This window comes from Malania oleifera, chromosome 4 (genome assembly GCF_029873635.1).
Source record: "Malania oleifera isolate guangnan ecotype guangnan chromosome 4, ASM2987363v1, whole genome shotgun sequence".
Lineage (NCBI taxonomy): Eukaryota > Viridiplantae > Streptophyta > Magnoliopsida > Santalales > Ximeniaceae > Malania > Malania oleifera.
The window spans coordinates 58,080,370-58,099,926 of NC_080420.1; the positions used below are offsets into that span (position 1 = coordinate 58,080,370).

At 35.8% G+C, this 19,557-nt stretch overlaps 1 protein-coding gene across 4 annotated transcripts in view; it reads left to right on the top strand.

The window, feature by feature from the left end:
• Positions 1-1,778: 1,778 nt before the first annotated feature.
• The window catches only part of LOC131154350 (RNA-dependent RNA polymerase 1-like), a 64,309-nt gene continuing 46,530 nt past the window's right edge, over positions 1,779-19,557 (top strand). Inside the window, exons 1-2 of one of the 4 annotated variants that reach the window (XM_058107057.1) lie at positions 1,808-1,996; positions 2,138-2,206. The gene's annotated coding sequence lies outside the window, so the exon portion shown is untranslated. Of the gene's footprint in view, positions 1,997-2,137; positions 2,207-14,712; positions 14,984-19,557 lie in introns of those variants that run through there. The other 3 variants (XM_058107058.1, XM_058107056.1, XM_058107059.1) reach the window with 3 other exon arrangements.

Consider the following 19,557-nt stretch of genomic DNA (forward strand, 5'->3'; position numbering starts at 1 on the left):
TCATCAACGAACGCTCCGCATTTGTCAACGAAGCTTGCTGTGTCCCCTTTTAAAATTCTTTTTCCCTCTCTTTTCTTTATTATTTAATTTCAATAGTTATCCGGATTATCCCTTAAGATACTTCTTATGGAATATTCATGCTGATGCCTCACATGCTATTAAGTATGGTTGAAATCATCACAATGATGGTTCAACTAAAAGCAGGTTGTTAAACCCATCACAATAGTTATAGAAGATAGTTCAGCCACACTCATAAAAAGATTGTGGGCAAGTTGTAGCAAAGTTTCGATTGTGAATCTTAAATCTTTAAACATGTGTTTCCTATATGTTCTCCATTAATGATCTTATCTCACCCTTTATATTGTCCACGAACATCTTTGTTGTGGTTGCTATCTCGTGAGAGGTGTGGGAAATTACACAAAGATTTTCCTTGGCAATTTTTTGGCGAAACATCGTCAAATCAACATTGGAAAATTTGGCTAACATCAATGACATGACGTCTTTATTGTCATGTACCTTTTGTAACTAGCAGCATAAAGTCACCCTTGTAGGTGTGCCAAAAGGGTCTTCGATAATTTTATGCGTTAACACCTTTTAAAATGTTTTGTCCCACTAGTTATGTCAAAAGGTGTTTATAGAAAATAGGTACCTAAACACCCTTTCATGATGTGGATATTGGTGATTGGTTATGGATGTGATGAAGTAATGAATTGTAATCCCCAACCCTTGTTAGAATTTTTGAAATAGTGTCCTATTTTATGAGGGGTACCTTGTGCAAAAAAAAAAAAAAAAAATTGTAGATAGGGAATTGTAGAAGTCATATAACTAAGGAGAAAATAAAGGAAGTTAGAAGACACATTAGAAGAGAAAAAAGACGGAGACATTATGGAAAAGATTAAATTTAGATGGTGTTGGTAATTGATAATTAACTCTAAGAATTGAAATCGGAATGGTTGATTCCCACTCCTAATATTTATTTTATGACAATCTTATTCCGATTTTCATTCCATGCAGGAATGATATTCCCCCTTTTTACTTACATTTTGATTCCTAACTTTTACTCGACAATATAATACTATTGTATATTAATACAGATATATAATAGCAAAATTTATTACTTATATAATATATAAAAAAATAAAATACTATTGTGTAATAAAATATAATGTTATGGTGGTTGTTTTATTATATTATTATTTTATATTAAATAATAAATTGTGTTATATGGTTATAAAATATGATATTTTTATTTACATTCAATAAATTACATATTAAATATAACTTATATAATATAAGATAAAATATAATATTAATAATGTACAGTTAAAAATAATAATAATAATAAAAAACATGATAAAATATAATATGTAAAACATAATCAAGTACATGATTATCGAAATGATTTTATTATAAAAAATTGTTTAGTATATAGCTTAACAAAATAATATTATATAATAATTATATATTTATAATATTATTATGTCATACTAAATTAATTGAATAAACTTTTTATTCTAACTAGCCTTGTATCTAAATCCTATATCTATATATACTAAACTTTATAATACAATTTTAATTCCAATTCGGTGTTGAACTAAATATGAGAGAGAAAATTGACATTTCAATTTTTGATTCCTCACTTAGAGGAAAATAAGTAAGAGAGAGAGAGAGAGAGAGCTGAAACGTTTTAATATTAAGCTAATTAATTAACATATATAAAATTTTTTATGTAGGGCCTTTATATTATACAGAAGAGGGACCCACATATGCCTCTTCCTTGCAGGGCACGGTAAGATTGACTGGGGTTGACGACCGAAACACTCCTCTGCTCTGCTCTGCTCTGCTATTCTCTGCGTCGTCGGTTTCGGTGAGACGCTCTTCCTCCATTGCCATTCTTTACTGTATTTCTCTCACTTACGCTGTGTCTGTTGCTCTCCTGGCTCTCTGATTTGGATATTAAAAACTCTCCTGGCTATTCTCTGCGTCTTTGGTTTCGGTGAGACGCTCTTCCTCCATTGCCATTTCTTTACTGTATTTCTCTCACTCACGCTGTGTCTGTCGCTCTCCTGGCTCTCTGATTTGGATATTAAAAAATCATCTTTGATGCTTACTTCATGTTTGTTTTGGGATAACTCAGGATTTTATGCATTGCTGTCGTCACCAGTCTGGACATCTTCATTGACCTTTGTGTGTGTGATTTTACCCAGTATGTTTATGCATTTCTGCATTGTAGTTTTTTTTTTTTTTAATGCCTTTGGAAACTCTTTAATAAATTGCTGTAGAAGATAGGTAAAGTAATGGAAAAAACCTTTTAATTTAATGGTTTGTTTTGTTGAGAGATGCTGGCAAAGGAATGGGTTTCCATGTAGGATTTGGAATTTATCATAAAATGCCACGTTCGCTGGGACAAAAAAAGAGTTATGTTTTGCTGCGGATCCAAATGATGTGAGCCTCACATCACTGTAATGGGTCAAATTGTCATAATATTAACATAACATTCTCCAAATCTTTCTTCCAAGTCTTTGTTTTGTTTTGGTTTCGAAGAAAGGAAGTACTTGCCTTGCTGAGGCAATATTTGCTCAAATGTCTATTCTAGGAGTAGAATAGTTATAATGGAGGCATTTGATAGTTTGCATAAAAAATTGTGCTAAGACCATAAAAAGGATAATAATGTAAAATATTTTTTGAGTCCATGACAAAGAAAAGTCAAAGAATAATTATTTCTAAATGTCATCATGGGAATGTCTATTCCCATTCTATTACATGTTGAGTGGAATAATATACACTTTTGCATGACTGACTTGTTTTTGAAATTTATGTTTGCATATAATTTTTTTATTTCATTCTCATTGCATTTCATCATACTCATAGGAATAGATATTCTTAATTTCATCAGTTTTTGCAGGAATTTTCTCTATTCGTTGTTGATTTTTGTGTGATTCATATTTCAAAATGTTAGGGACAAAGGAGTCCATGGGTGGGTCTTGGGCCCAACTCATGTATATAAGCACCTATTCTTTACTCTATTTTTTCAATGTGGGACAAACTCTTAAGTAGATTTCTAAACAATCTCCTCCTCACTTGTGAGTTCCAACCACTCTCTCTTGAATAGAAGCCATTATTTGTCATGTAACAAACTAGGAGCCATTACTCAAATGAAGAAGCAAGTAAATTTTGGGAGTCATTGGGCAAGAATTTTGAACTTAAGGATTCTAGGACACTGAAATTTGTTGTAAAGAATTTTCTACACTTCTAGATGGTTGAATGTAAGGGTTGTACAATCCTAACTTAGAAAATATCACCAATTGTTGGAGGACCTTAAAAATGAACATCTCTTTCTCTAGTACCTGATTGTGAAGTTTCCAGAATAGTAAAGAACTTGTGAATAGTAGCCAGAACACAAAAGGAAACATGTTTGTTTTTATTGGATGTCATTATACCAACCGTCATAGAAGACCTGATCAAACTTCAGATCAAGGTTGTGAAGGTTAAGGGGCTGTTCTCCAAGGTCAACTTAGTTGAATAAAATCCTAAACGTTAGAATGCGAACTTTAAACACAGCAAAAGAATATGAGGCTTGAGTTCAAACCTAAGACTAACAACCTTACTTTGAAGAATAAAGGAGTTTTGTATATTAAGAACTAGGCATTGTGCTTCCCAAGACGTAGGAAGAGGAACAACAACCTTGTTAAACCAAATTCAAATTGGATGCCATAATTGCGGCCATTTTTGAAGTGAACACTACTGTGCACCAAAAGGATTTGGTGCCATGAGGCCTCGCATGTTGCAACAAAAGTTTACACATCCATAAGGAAAGAGAAGAATTTCTATTGATAGGAGACTCTAGGCTCACTCTTTTTTTCGAAAAAAAGAGAGATGAATCTATATTCATAGAAGATTGTAGGCCCACTCAAAGTTGCACCTCACTCGAATTTAATGGAGTTGGAGAAAGAAAAATTGAACTCCGAAAGAAATGATGAACTTATTGCCACTAAATGTAGAAGAATGTAACATTTTAGTATTATTATCTTTACTAAGAAGGTAGGAGATTCCCATAGCTTGGTCAAATATTTTAAATGCCCCAAAATACCCATATAATTGTTTGTGTAATCAAATCAAAATATCCTTCATCTTATGTCCTTCTCTATAGATAGTTTGTTTGTTTGTTTGTTTTTTTTTATAATTTAAAAAATAAAAATTTGGGGAGCTTTGGAGCACACATAGAGTGCATGCTCGTTGCAAGTTATTGTTGTTGCTATTATTGTTAGGGCAAAAGACGCTTACCTCCCCTGAGGTTTGCCAAAAAGGAAAAGACCTCCCCATAGGTTTTTAAAATTCCATAGACCTCCCCTCAAGTTTGCATCTATGCACACTCGTATTCCCTTATGTATACTTTTTGTTAGTATTTAAACGAAAGTTAAAAAAATAGTTTGTTTTAGGAGCTGCTAGCTTCCTACGTATGATATGGTTGAATTTTTTTCCCTTTCTACCCTTATTTACGTAATGCCTTTTAAAGTAATTTTTTCCCAGTTATGCCTTGAATCAGGAGCTACTAGCTTCCTATTTGCCCTTATTTGCGTAATGCTTTTTAAAGTAATTTTTTTCCTATTTTGCCCTTAATTATAAGTTGCCAGCATGGTACAATTTGCCTTTGAAAATATTCTTTCCTTTTTGCCCTTAATCACATATTATAGAAGGTTCATTTGCCTTTGGAAAATTTTAACCACTTCTTTATCCTTATGAAGTCCATTTCATGTTGCCTATCTCAAAGCAAACGAGACATCTTTGTTAAATGGAAATCAACCTTCAATTTTACATCCATATCTAATTGAGACAAAAATAATAAATTTTTGGCTCTCATTACTTCAATATTTATGTAACTTCGAATTACTTGCAAACTCATTTGTTTGACAATATTCTAAAATAGGTAAAGAATATTATTCTTTAGTCTAATTAGTTACTGTGTGTTTTTGATATTCTTCGCATTTCTAGACTTTGCCGTGGGTCAATTCTTACTGGCTATTTTTGCTAGTAGAATGAGTTCTAGATTGATACTAACCATGCAATAAGGGGAGCATATCATAAAAAAGTATAGTTTTAGATATGGATCTAATGGCCAAAAATTTATTATTTTTGTTTCAATTAGATGTGCATGTAAAATTGAATGTTGATTTCGATTTGATAGATATGTCTATTTTGTTTTGAAGGTAGGCAACATGGAATGACTTAATAAGGGTAAAGAAAGGGGAAAAAAATTTCAAAGGAAAATTAAGGGCAAAAGGGAAAAAGCATATTTTTAAAGGCAAATTGTACCATGCTGGCAACATATAATCAAAGGCAAAATAGGGAAAAATTATTTTTAAAGGCATTATGTAAATAAGGGCAAAAAAGAAAAAAAAAAATTCAACCACATCATGTTAGGAAGCTAGCAGCTCCTGATTGAGGGCTTAATTGGAAAAAAAAATATTTTTTAAAATTGTTTTTAAAGGCATTATGTAAATAAGGGCATAAAGGGGAAAAATATTTTCAAATATGTTCAGCCACATCACATGTAGGAAGCTAGTAGCTTTGATTAAGGGCATAACTGAAAAAAATATTTGTTCAAAATTGTTTTTAAATGCATTATGTAAATAAGGGCACAAAGGAAAATTTTTTTTCAACCACATCATGTGTAGGGAGCTAGCAACTCTTGATTGAGGGCATAATTAGAAAAAAATAACTTTTAAACTTTTGTTTGAATACTAACAGAAAGTTGACATGAGGGGGTGTGAATGTCCATAGATTCAAACTTGAAGAGAGATTTGTGGGATTTTAAAAAGCTCAGGCGAGTTCTTGATCTTTTTTGGCAAACTTCAAGGGAGGTGAGTGTCTTTTGCTCTTTTGCCCTTATTATTATTATTACTACTATTGGGGGTGTGGGGTTGGAGGAAGCAATACTTTCAGCATGTCACATGCAAAGTAGAATTCTGTATTAGAAAGCAATTGAATCATGGAAGGGGTATAGTCTTAATTTAAAATACTATTAAGTGTGAACCTGTTCAGCTATGGTTATTGTTAAGATTTGGTTAAAAATGAATGACCTAACTCGAAGATAGGTCTCTCCCTCTATTTATAATACAAATTTAAATACATTCTAATGACAATAATACCCTTGCGAACTCTCATTAATTAACATACTAACACACTCAATAATAATAATATCTTTCCCCTTTCTGACATAGTTCAGTTCAGATCTTACGGGGTATAGCTGTGACCGGATCAATAATGCTAAAGACATATATAACCTCTAACACTCCCCCTCAAGCTTAAGCATAAATGTCATAAGCTCCTAGCTTGTCACAAATGAATCTAACACGAGGACCCCCTCAACGCTTTGGTAAGGCAATTAGCAAACTGCATGTCCGACTTCACATAAGCGGTTGTAATGAGCTTTTGCACAAGTTTCTCTCGAACAAAGTGGCAATCAACATCAATGTGCTTTGTCCGCTCTTGATAGACTGGGTTGGAGGCAATATGAAGAGAAACTTGATTATCACACATCAACTTCATAGGCTAAGAATGTGGAAAACCCAATTCTTCCAGCATGTTCTTCAACTAGACAAGGTCATAGTTAGTGTGAGCCATAGATCTATATTCTAATTCAACACTTGACCTTGACACCGCAATTTGTTTCTTACTTTTCCAAGAAAACAAATTACCACCAACCAGGATACAGTACTTAGTGGTGGATCTCCGATCAAAAGGTAATCCAGCCCAATCTGCATCTGTATATCCATGGATATAAGTGTGACCCTGATCAAGATATAAAAGATCTCTCCTAGGTGAACCTTTGAGATGTCTCAAGATGTGAATTACTGTCCCAACTACTTGTGCTCAGAGAATCTAGAAATTGACTCACAACACTTGTTGCAAAACATATATTCGACTGAGTAACTATGAGATAATTCAACTTTCCAACAAGTCTCTAGTATTGTCCAAGATTAGGTAGCAAATCACCCATATCCGACATTAACTTGTTGTTAGGATCCATGGGTGTCAACCGGTTTAGATCCTAACAAGCCAGTTTCATCTAACAGATCAAGAACGTACTTCTTTTGTGGCACAATAGTTCCAATACGAAATCTCGATACTTCTATACCCAAGAAGTATTTCAATGACACCAAATCTTTGGTCTGAAACTTAGTGCGTAGAAAAAGTTTGAGACTCGAAATACTTTTGTCATCATCATTTGTAATAACAATATCATCCACATAAACAAGGAAAAGGATCCTACCCGATGAAGTATGACGATAAAACATGGAATGATCCACAACACACTATCGAAGATTAAACTTAAGTACTACAACATTGAAACGACTAAACCATGCTCTGGGAGACTGTTTTAAACCATAGAAAGCCTTCTTGTGTTGACACACTAATCTTGACTCCCCCTGAGCAACAAACCTACGTGGTTGCCCTTGATAAACCTCCTCCTCAAGGTCACCATGCAAGAATGCATTTTTTTACATCTATCTGATGCAAAGGCCAGTGACAAGTAGTAGCCAAGGAGATGAACAGATGTACTGATGTAAGTTTGGCAACCGGAGAAAAAGTATTAGAGTAATCCAGACCATACACCTGAGTGTATCCCTTAGCAACAAGATGAGCCTTTAAACGAGCCACTGAACTATCAGGGTTGACTTTCACAGTGCAAACCAGGGACAACAAACCACAAACTTGTCAAGACCATTGTCATGTACAACATTTATCTCATCAACCATAACATCCCTTCATCCTAAATGGGTTAAGGCTTCCGAAACAGATTTAGGAAGGGTAGTAGATGATAGAGTAATGACAAAACAATAATAGGAGGGTGATAAGTAGTCATAAGAAACATAGTTGGAAATGGGGTGTTGAGAGCATGTGCATTTATCTTTCCGAACAGCAATAGGAGGATCAACATCATATGAAGTATGATCATCAAACAAGGAAACCAAAGGTGTGGTAGTAGAAGCTAGAGGGGACTCTCTTCCTTGGAGCCGTTGTTGTGAATACACCTGCAAATTAGGATGATCAAGGCGATATGGACTCAAACGACATGAAGACTCAGATGGTTGGTTGGGCAAGGACGCCAACGTAGAATCTGGAAGATTAGGTAACGGAAGAGACTCATTGATCTTAGAAGCGCTTAGTGACTGGGTGTAGTAAGGTGTAGGCTCAAAGAAGGTATTATTGGTAGAAATAAAGAAGCGATGCAACACAAGGCTATAACAACAATACCCTTTTTGAGTATATGAGTAGCCCAGAAAGACACATTTTATAGCATAAGGATCCAACTTATCAACCCAAGGAGTTAGTTGATGAACAAAGGACACACACCCAAATACACGAGGAGGAAGAGAAAATAGAGGTGAATTAGGAAAGAGATTGGAGTAAGGAATTTTACCACTAAGAACAGAGGATGGCAATTTGTTGATTAAATAACAAGCAGTAAGTATAGCATCACTCCACAGCACTTTAGATACATGCATTTGATAAAGTAAAGTGTGAGTGATTTCAAGAAGATGTTTATTTTTCCACTCTGCAACCCCATTTTTTTGAGGAGCGTGGGCACAGGATGATTGATAAACAATACCAAATTGAGTCATATAAGTAGTGAATTATGCACTGAAAAACTCTTTAGCATTATCACTTTGAAGTATTTGAACTGGCAAACCAAGTTGAGTATTTATTTCAAAACAAAAGGCACAAAATACGTTAAATAACTCAAAACAATCTTTTGTCAAATATAACCAAGTCGTTCTTGAATAATCATCCACAAAGATTACAAAATACTGGAAACCCAACTTAGACACAACCCTACTCGGATCCCATGCATATGAATGAACTAGCATAAAAGGGCTTGCAACCTGTTTATTGACTCGGGAAGCAAAAGAAACATGATTGTGCTTTCACAACTGACAAGACTTACAATTGAGACTAGACACAGAACTCAAATTAGGCACAAGACATTTTAACTTTTCCAATTAAGGATGACCCAAGTGACAATGAATTTGGAAAGGTGTGGCAATAGTAGTGAAGGTGGTAGAGGGAGATAGCAACTCAAAGTGATAGAGTCCACCAGCTTTACGCCCTCCGCCAATCATCTTCCTCGTCTTCAAATCTTGAATAACCACAACATGAGGGAAGAATATCACGGAACAATTCATGGATTTAGTAATTTTGTGGATGGACATAAGATTGAAAGGAAATTTGGGAATATATAAAACCGAAGGAAGAGAAATAGAAGAAGTGGGATTTACAATCCCAATTTCCTTGACTGCAGTGGTGGATCCATCAGCAAGAGTAACACAAGGTAAGTTTGCAAAATATTGAAGAGTGGAGAAAACATTAGATATACCTGTGATATGATAAGTGTTAGTGGAGTCTATGACCCAAGGACTAGGACGAGAAGTACTGGATGACACGCATACTATGTGCTTACTGGATTGGGCAAGAGATGCAATGAGAAGAGAAGCTTGTTGTGACACTTGATACTGCTGGAACTTGGAATACTCTTCCTCTAACATAGAGACAGTACATTGCCCCCCACTTGACCCTAAAGGTGAGGAGTCGGTGGTGGCTGCGTTGGCTGCCCCTAAAGGTGTGAAGTCAATGGTGGTTGCATTGGAAACATGTGAAGATCTGTCATGAAGATCCCAACACTGCTCAATACTATGATTATTCTGTTGACACTGAGTGCACTTGCAAGGAGTACCTCTGCCTCGTCTGTCTCTTCCATTATGACTACTTGAACCACCGCTATAACTTTTGCGGTTGTTTGGTAGAGAACTAGAATCACTCTACGTAGCGAAGGCTGTCCTCTCAGAGCTAGATGCAAGAACAGGAGAATGCGTGCTAAAGGAAGCATGAAGGACACGAGAATAAACATCAACAAATGATGGCAGCTCGACACTATTGAGTATCTTGGACCAAACTGCCTCAAACTCAGGTCTCAAGCTTGCTAGAACACAAAGAACTGTCATTTGCTCCTTTTGCTTCTGCATCTCACGAATGTTGGTAGTTATAGGCAAGGACTTAAATTTCGATTTCGATGGAAATTTCGATGGTCTCAATTTACGGAAATTTCGATTTCAATTTCGATTTCGATTTCGATTTCGATTTCGATTTCGATTTAAAGAAATTACGGAAATTTATAGTAAATAATGGAAATTTAAAATAAAACTTTAGGAAATATTAGAATAGATGATTATGCTTAATATGGTATCAAAATACATTAAAAAAATGCATATATGACAAGTTTCTAGTGTGTAGGATATTAAACTGCATATCGCGAAACAAACTATGAACTGAAGAACATTCAAATGATTATAAAGTTTTGAAGCTATTCCTTTAAGATTTAAGGCAACAAATTATCATTTAAACAACTACATTTTCAATAAAAATTATACATTTAATGATCTAATACCACATGGACTTTCTTGGTGGCTCAAAGTCATCTCTCCTATCCCTATCATTAGGATTTCGAGATGACATATATTGTTTACAATAATCACTCCATGTCATATAATTTCCAAAATATTGAGTATAGGTGTACATGTGTTGTTCATACTCCTCCGTAGTCATCTGGTTCATGGCAGTTTCTACTCGGTTAGAAGATCTTCGTGTGCTAGGATTTCTTCTTGCATGTTCTACTTGTTGTGTATGTCCATAGGATTGTTTTGCATTTACATACTGGTCATACTCATACCCATATTCTTGACGTGTTTGTCCATACCCATAGACATGTGGTTGCCAATTTCCATATTGTTGTGCCTGCTCATTTGCATGTGAAAACGGTTGGCCATATGTAGATTGTGAGGAGCTGTTCTGTGTAGATTCATAACTACCATAACTATTAGAGTCGTGCTCTGTTCCTATACTCTTAGATTCCATACTAAGGGAAAAGGTATCCTTTTCTATTTGATGCATCTTCCCTTTTCCTTTTCTACGACTGTACTGCCTATCAACTGGACGTGTTTCTCTTTGTGGACCCTCATCTTCTAGTTGGGAAGGACGTGTATATTCCACTTCTGGTCTATAATCTTGCCATCCTTCATTTCCTCCATAGTCCCCACCATCACCACCTTGCCCACTGCTATCGCCGGGGTTAGATCCGTCACCACCAGCATCATCGTCGTCATTATCATCATCACCACCAGAGGGCATAGATGAAGTTCCATATCTAGATCCAAGATTCATTTGAGAATCATCACTACTGGATATTACTTCTTCTACCATTACCTGATTAACATCGATGCCAAAATCATCTTGTGCATGCTTGGCCATTTGTGGATGGGGACTTCCGTCTCGTTCATCAAGATGAGATGGCCTAATCCATTGAAAAAGTGGATACTCATCCTCATCACCCAATTCAACTGATATGTCAAGAAGGTCCAGGGGATCTTGTTCAGCCACTTTGTCCATTTCGGCCTCCATATCTCTTATTCGAAGCTTCATGTTGTAATAACAAAAAACAAGCTGCTGAAGTCTGCTGTAGGCTAGTCTATTTCTTTGCTTTGTGTGAATGAGTGCAAATGTGCTCCAATTTCGTTCACAAGTTGATGAAGATGCGGTTTGTGACAAAATGCGCAATGCTAGCTTTCTTAGGATTGGAGCACTTGATCCATACATCATCCACCAATCAGCTGTGCAAGATGTTTTAAGAACACAAGTTAGTATTTACTACTTAGTAGATTATACTTGAAGTTTGTAACTTTGTATTGTACATTTATATAAAAATACTTACCAGGTGCCATGGTTGCCCTAGCTGCTTTAGCAGCTGCTTCTCCAAAGCTTCTTTTAGCATCTCTAAATATAATAATCTAAAAAAAAATATTGTTATTGAATAATTAAACATGGATTAAGACTTATTTTATTTAAAAATATACCTCATTTCCAATTTGATCCAGGCCCGAGGAATGTGGCTCAAGGGTGTTAAAAACTTTGTGAACTGCATCAAGAAAATAAAGATCTTCCCCAACACCTTCTTTGTATTGACATTTTGGATTTAAGAAATAAGCTGCCAATTAAATAAAGTAAAATATAAATATGTAATAAGTATTTTGATATATGAATTTCTTGAAATTTATAAATATTTTATACCTGCTGCATGAAGAGGATGTTCAAGGGTTCTTTCCCACCGGTCATTGATGACTTTGAGAACCCATCTTGCACTTCTTGCACCTATTTCAATGGCCTCTTTCATCACCCTTATTGCTTCAAACACAACTCCTAATGTTGGCCACACTTCACTGTCAACTATACGCAATACTCGATATATAGGCTCATAAATGTTACAAACTTTTGCCACTCTATCCCAAAATTGATGGTTAAGAACTGTACTTTCAATTTCTCTACCCATTTTTGTTCGACTAAGAGCATGCTTAGCCCATTCATCAGATGTGAATAGAGATTTTAAACCTACTCTTTTTTTTTGTAGGCTATCAAGTGCAATGTAGTTTGTAGCAAATCGTGTGGCCTCTGGATGCACAATATCCCCTTGACAGTGTTCCCTCATTTTAGCAAGCAACCATCCATGATTATATATAAAATTAGTGATATGTCTCCCCTGCAAGATCACTATGCTTATTGCCTCTCTTTTTCCGATCTCTTCAAAAATGAGATCAATACAATGAGCGGCGCAAGGAGTCCAATACAAGTTGAATTTTTTCATTAATTTTAGACCCGCTTTCTTGTAGGCACTACCATTATCGGTCACCACTTGGACAACATGTTGCTTTCCTACCTCTTGCACAACATGTTTTAATAAGGAATATATGTATTCATGGTCTTTTATTTTGTCAGAAGCATCTACCGACTTTAGAAAAATTGTGCTTCCTTTCGAGTAAACCATGAAATTTATGATGGATAATTTTGTAGGGCCTGTCCATCCATCACACATTATAGTGCAGCCATACGTGGCCCACTTTTTCTTCACTTCTTGTACGTGGTCTTCCATTTCTTTTACCTCTAAATCAAGGTATTTTGTTCTGATTTCATAGGGTGTCGGTGGATCGACTCCCGTTCCAGCTGATTGGCAACCCCATACCATGTTTTTAAAATGAGGTGATTTTGCCTTCTCAGGCGGAACATTATCATATATAAAAAACTTCGAAATCAACCTATTCATTTCTTCTTTTATTTTACCTCCTTTGAAGAAATTTTTCAAGTTTCTTTGTTTTGCTGCATCTGACTTGTAATGTTGAGAAGGCTTTGAAATATATGGCTCTATTTCTGGCTCTCTCACACTTTGAGATCGCCTCATCTGAGGTTGCCCTGCACTACTATTAGCCCCTGAACTGCCTCCTTGTTGCCTACCTGCAAACCTACGAGATTGGTCTCTTTCCCATTCCGTCTGTTTTGAAGCATAGAATGCTTGACGATATGCAGACCTTTCATAGGAAGAAATGTCAGGCGGGTATGCAATATCGTCAACATCATCAACTTCATCAATTTGTTGTGATTGCATCAAGTTCCCACACAATTCATTTTTTATTTGATCCATTCTTTCTATTTTTTTGGCCTTAGCTGTTGTTTTTCTTTCTAAAACAATTCTCATTTCCTGCTTAACTTCTGGAGGTACTTTGTCGCAGAATTTTATATTATGCTGCGGGTCGTAATTTGCTAGGTGCATTTTTAATCTTGTTGCACCACCACTTTTCATTTGTATTCCGCAGTATTTGCAAATAAATCCATTCTTGACATTGGAACATCGGGTATCCATGTTCCCATGCTGGATCTTGTTTTCTTCCTTCAGACATTTTTGTAGATAATTTTACTTTCCTACAAGGTAACAATGAATCAAAAATTAGGTGTTAAATTAGTCAACAATTTTAAAAGAAAATTATTTGAGATGTTTTATTATCAATATAATCTCAATAAATAAGACAAACATTAAAATATTAAATTAAATTTACAAAATTTAATGATAATGTACAAAATTACCAATAAATTATGAAAATTAAATTAGTCAAATAAATGAAATAATTTAAACTATATTAAGCTAATAAGTACTTTAATTTATTTAATTACTAGGCTATATTGATTAGATGTTAAATTACTCTAAATTTGTAAAAAAAAAAAAATTATTTGGATGTTACTCTATAATTTTAAAATAAAAATATTTCGATGCTAAATAAAGATAAATTAATTACTAAGAGAAATATTAAATTATTAAATTAAAATTACAAAATTAATGATAATTTTTAGAAAATTATTATTAAGTAATAAATTTTTAAAATGAATATATTTAAATAAATGAAATAATTTTTTAATTTATACTATAATAAGACAATAATAGTAAATTATTTTAATTTTATTTAATTATTAAATTTACTAGTTATTAACTAATTATTTATTATACATTTATACTAACTTATTATTTAGTATACTAGTAAAGTAGTAAGTAGTAAGTTAGTAACTAGTAAGTTAGTAACATTAACTAAGGGGTAAATAGTAAATGAGAGAGGAGGGCATTGCTGTAAATATATTGGGGGAAAGGGGGATTTTGAGTAAATGTAAAAACTTAAGAGTTAAGACATCTAATTTAAAATATAAACCAGCCTTTAAGGCAGCCTTTTTATTTTGTGGAGCTGCTGGCTGCTGCTGCTCGTGGAGGGAGGGGCGACAAAGGCTCCAATTCTCGTCCCTCGTTTCTCTTCTCTCGGTTTCTTGCTCGCAGCTTAGCGAGGGCCTCGGCAGAAAGGAAGAGTGCAGGCTGGAGTTCTTGCGGCTGGCTGCGACTGTGTGTGACGCCGACAACGATGGAGGTGGAAGGTGAAGCCGAAGGCTAGAGGCAGAGGCTCGAAGGGCTGGCAGGAGGGGATTCGAAGGTTAGGGCTTTTCGGAGTTCGAACTTCAAAAGTGGATGCAGGTGGCAGCAGAAATTTGGAATCTGGGGTTTTTTTTTTGAAGTTTGAAGATGGAAGAAGAAGAAGAAGGCTTTTGAGAGTTTGAGCTTGAGGTATGTATCCGAATGCATGCTAATTTATAGAAATAATTTGTGTAGTGGTCGATGGAATTATTTGTTTGAATAATGGATCTGCAGAGTGCAGAGTATCTCTGCGAGATTTTTTTTTTCACTGTATAAGCTCACGGGTTTCACAACGTGTACAATCACGTGGGAAAAGGCAAAAAAAAATTTGAGAATACTCAGAATAGTGCTGAAATTCCTCCCTCCAATTTATTTTTTTTTTTCTTCCACATGAATTCCAGGAAATTTCGGAAGAACAGCCGAAATTTTCGAAATTTCGAACGAAATTTGCCGAAAGCTCGAAATTTCGGTCGAATTTTTACAAAATCAAATCTGTCTCTCAATTTCCTTTCGGGACCCCTCGAAATCCGAAATTTCGGTCGAAATTTCGACATTTTGACCGAAATTTAAGTCCTTGGTTATAGGTTGCACAACGTTAAGCTCCTCATGAATACGTTTCATCTCTCCAAAATAATTTGCAATGCTCCTATCTTGTTGTAACTGAAAGTATTCTTGGGATAAATCATACATACGTGTAATGTTACTGGAGTAAAGAAGTTTGACATGATCCCAAATCTACTTGCATGTACCTAGATGCATACACATCCGTGCAATTTGTGGCTCCATCGAATTTCATAAAAGGGAAACAATCAAGGCATCTTCTTGAACCGACATGTCTTTTCTCTTCTCATTAGAAGATTCAAATTGGAGCAAGTTGTCATATTTCCCTAATCCTGCTAAATAAATCCGAACAACTTTAGACCATTGAACATGGTCCTTTCCATCCAACTTTTGAGTCGTTATTTGTGGCAATGATGTAGGGAACAAATTTTTGGGATTCATAGTTTCCATCCCAACACTCACAAATTAGCAATCACATAAAAAACAAGAAGAACAATCAAAACTAATCGGGACAATCAAAAACTATGTGAAGCACCGACACAACAATGGATGAGGTGGACAACTCACCGATGGATATAGCGCTGCCACAGCACTCACAAACAGCAACCACACGAAAAACAAGAGCAATCACAAACCATCTGAAGCACTGACGCGACCACGGACAAGGACAGCCGACCGATGGATATAGCACTGCCACAGCCTCACAACTGAACATACGAACGCTGCCACGGCACCAAAAAACTCACAAGGAAGCCTTCACAAACCTTGAACAGAAATTAACGGAATACCACGAGTGCAGGGTCGATAAAGATTGAATTTTTGAGAAAAAAATTGGCCTAACAGCTTGATAGTGTAGTCTAAAGAAGGAATCAGAAGATCGCAAAAGAAAAAAAAAAGAAAAAAGTGGTCACAACTGCTCTCACGTGCCGGCCCATGGGGTAAGCCTTGCTGGCATTTGGCTAGCGCGTGGGGGGGCCTCCAATGATGGGATTTTGTGGGGTGGGTTGTCCCGCCGGGGGGAGGGGGTTTTGATTATGGGTATATGGTTGGTTTTGTGATTTAGTATGGGGTGGAGGTGGATTAGGGAAGAACAAACGTGGGAATGGTGTTTTCTGGCGACAGCTGAGGGAAATAGGGTTTAGATAGGATCATGCTCTGATACCATGTTTAGATTTGATTAAAAATGAATGACCTAACTCGAAGATAGGTCTCTCCATCTATTTATAATACAAATTTTGATACATTCTAATGACAATAATACCCTTACTAACTCTCACTAATTAACATACTAACACAATAATAATAATACTAAAATACATATATAACCTCTAACAGTTATGTTAGCAAAACCTAAAAGTGAAATCATCTATTTCTGAAGTGCTTGATTTTGTAGTTGCTAGGGTAGAAGAGTACTATAGTAGCTAGAACACAAAAGGAATCCTTCACGGTTGTCATTGTACAAATAATCATAGAAGACCTAACCAAACTTTCAGATTAAGGCTCAAAGATTAAGGAGCTATTCTCCAAGGCCAACTTAGTTGAATAAAATCCTAAACATTGGAATAAGAACTTTGAACAACACAACAAGCATATGAGACTTGAGTTCAAACCTAGAACCAACAATTTAACTCTGAAGAATAAAGGGGTTGTTTTGTATACTAATGGTGGGCATAAATGCATGGAGCACCCCTTTGATAATAATGTGGAGGTTGGTGATTTGTTATCGATGGGATGGAATCATTCTCCTAACCATCATGTTAGAGGTTTTTGGGGTTGTGTCCCTATTACACAAGGGATGCCTTGTGGAATAGTAAATAGTTGGATATGATTCGTATTTTTTTAGATATTCATAGAAAAGGGAAAGGAGGAAGGTGATTAGATATAGATTAGAATAGGGGAGAAGGAGATAGAAAGTAATAGATCAAAGGAAGAGGAAGTTGTAAAAGAGAGAGAGCTAAAATGACATTAGGTTGTTAGCATTGGGCTAATTGTATTATGTGTTGGAATATAATTGAAAGGTCCCTACAAAGATTAAACTAGTCACATATTTCTACGTCTCTATTCTCCAAGTCAAACCTGGAGTTACAAGAAACCCCCAATTCTAGCCCTTAAATGAAGCAAATTATTGAAGCATCTTGCAATCAACAAACAATTATAGCTGAAACAAAACATCTTGATTTTTTGTAGTTGTCTTCTGATTCTTTTCTTCTTTCTCACATGCTCCTTATTTGGTTACTCCCTGGGTCAACTTTATTGGCAACTTGGGTAACACGTTTGAGGTGGGAGATGCACAACTCGTCTTAGTTTCTTGTTGTTTTTGGGTGTTAGTCTTTTCTCAGCTTACGAATTGAGGCAATTCTTTGGTTAGTGAATCAGGTCTAGGCGAATGATTTTAAGCAAGGTGAGGGTGAATGAAATTGTTTACTTGCCCAATCCTTTTGCCATCTTGGCACTCTCGTTTGTTGTTTGGGGTGATCCTTACCTCGGTGAATGAGACTAACTTTTACTTTCCTCGCGTTTCTTTTGAGAATTTTCTTGGATAGTTGTATTCTTATGGCGATGTGTACAAAGATTGCACAAACAGCTAAAAATCGGGGCATCTTGCTCCTCAAGACCTAGGAAGAGGAACAACGACCTTGCCAAACCAAGTTCAAACTAGATGTTGCAGCTGCTATCATTTCTGAGAACACGGTTTGTGGACAAGAAGGGTTGGGTGGTAGACTTTGGTAACATGAGGCACATATGTTGCAAAAAAAAATTTAGACATCCATAGGGAAAGAGAAGATTTTGTGTATTGATGGGAGACTCTAGGCCAACTCTTGTTGTTGAAAGAAAAGATAGAAGAATCTATGTTTATACGAGACTCTAGGCCCACTCGAAATTACACCTCACTCGAATTTTTAATGGAGTTGGAGAAAGAATAATATAACTTTGAAAAAAATGATGAACTTATTGCCACTAGGTGTAGAGGGACCTTCCATTTAGTATTATTATCTATACTATGAAGAAAGGAGATTCCCATAACTTAGAGTTTTCCAAATGTCCAAAACAGCCCTATAATTGCGCTTCTAATCAAACTAAATCATATTCTTCACCTCATGCCCTTCTTTATAGTGTTTTTTTTTTTTTTTAATAATTTTTTTTATAATTTTAAAAATAAAAATTTATAGAGTTGTATAATACACACATGGTGCATGCCCATGTGTCATGAGCCCAGTTTGTTTAGGGCATTATGCTTGCTTGTGACTACTTGTCTTGTGTGCATGGGATGAGTAACCATCATGTAAATAGTGGTATAGGTTTTATGCTTTGAGTATGTTTAAAACTTAGTGTACAGTGGGAGTGTGACTCCTCGGTCATTTTAATGTTTCCTATTGCTAAAGCTAAAGAAGCATATTAAGCTCTTTTAGGGAGGGTGAGTGTTTCCCTCGCTAAACACATGTTGCATATGGAGGTGTTAATGAATGATGTTGCTTCAACGTTTACTGCATGCTTGACATCATGGTTGTTAAAATCATGACTTGAATCGTAGAATTGGACGATTCATACGATTCAAAATCACCCTGACGATTCAGCTCCCAAATCGTACTTGAATCGGTGGAATTGTGGAACCGGAATCATGAGTAAAATTGTAACGATTCTACAATTATGCCTGGAATGGGTCTTTTCCCTCTTTGGGCTTGAACTGTAAGGCCCAATGTGTGTTTTTTACTATAAAAGAGGGCCCAAAGTTTTTACATTAAGCCCAAAATCTTGAAAATCTAGGGCAAAATAGCTCCCTGCAGCTCTGTTCGACAGCTTTGGTATTCGATTCTTCGATCAGCAGCAAGGCAGCAACCAGCAAACCCTTCGAGCACTCTCGTCTCCCTCTGACTCTTCTCTACTCTAGTCGAGTACTCCTGTAAGGCTGTAACAGGCTTGTCGTGTTTGATGTGCAGTTTTACTCACCAGAGGCTCTGTTCGACAGCTGAGGTGTTCGATACTTCAATCAGCAGCAAGGCAGCAACCAGTGAACCATTTGAACACTCTCGTCTCTCTCCGACTCTCCTCTACTCTAGTCAACTACTTATGTAAGGCTTCGATGTTCAGTTCAGCACTTGACAGTCGACTCTTCTGTCGACACTAAGTTCTGATTGTTCTTTGGTGGTCAACTCCTTTCTTCA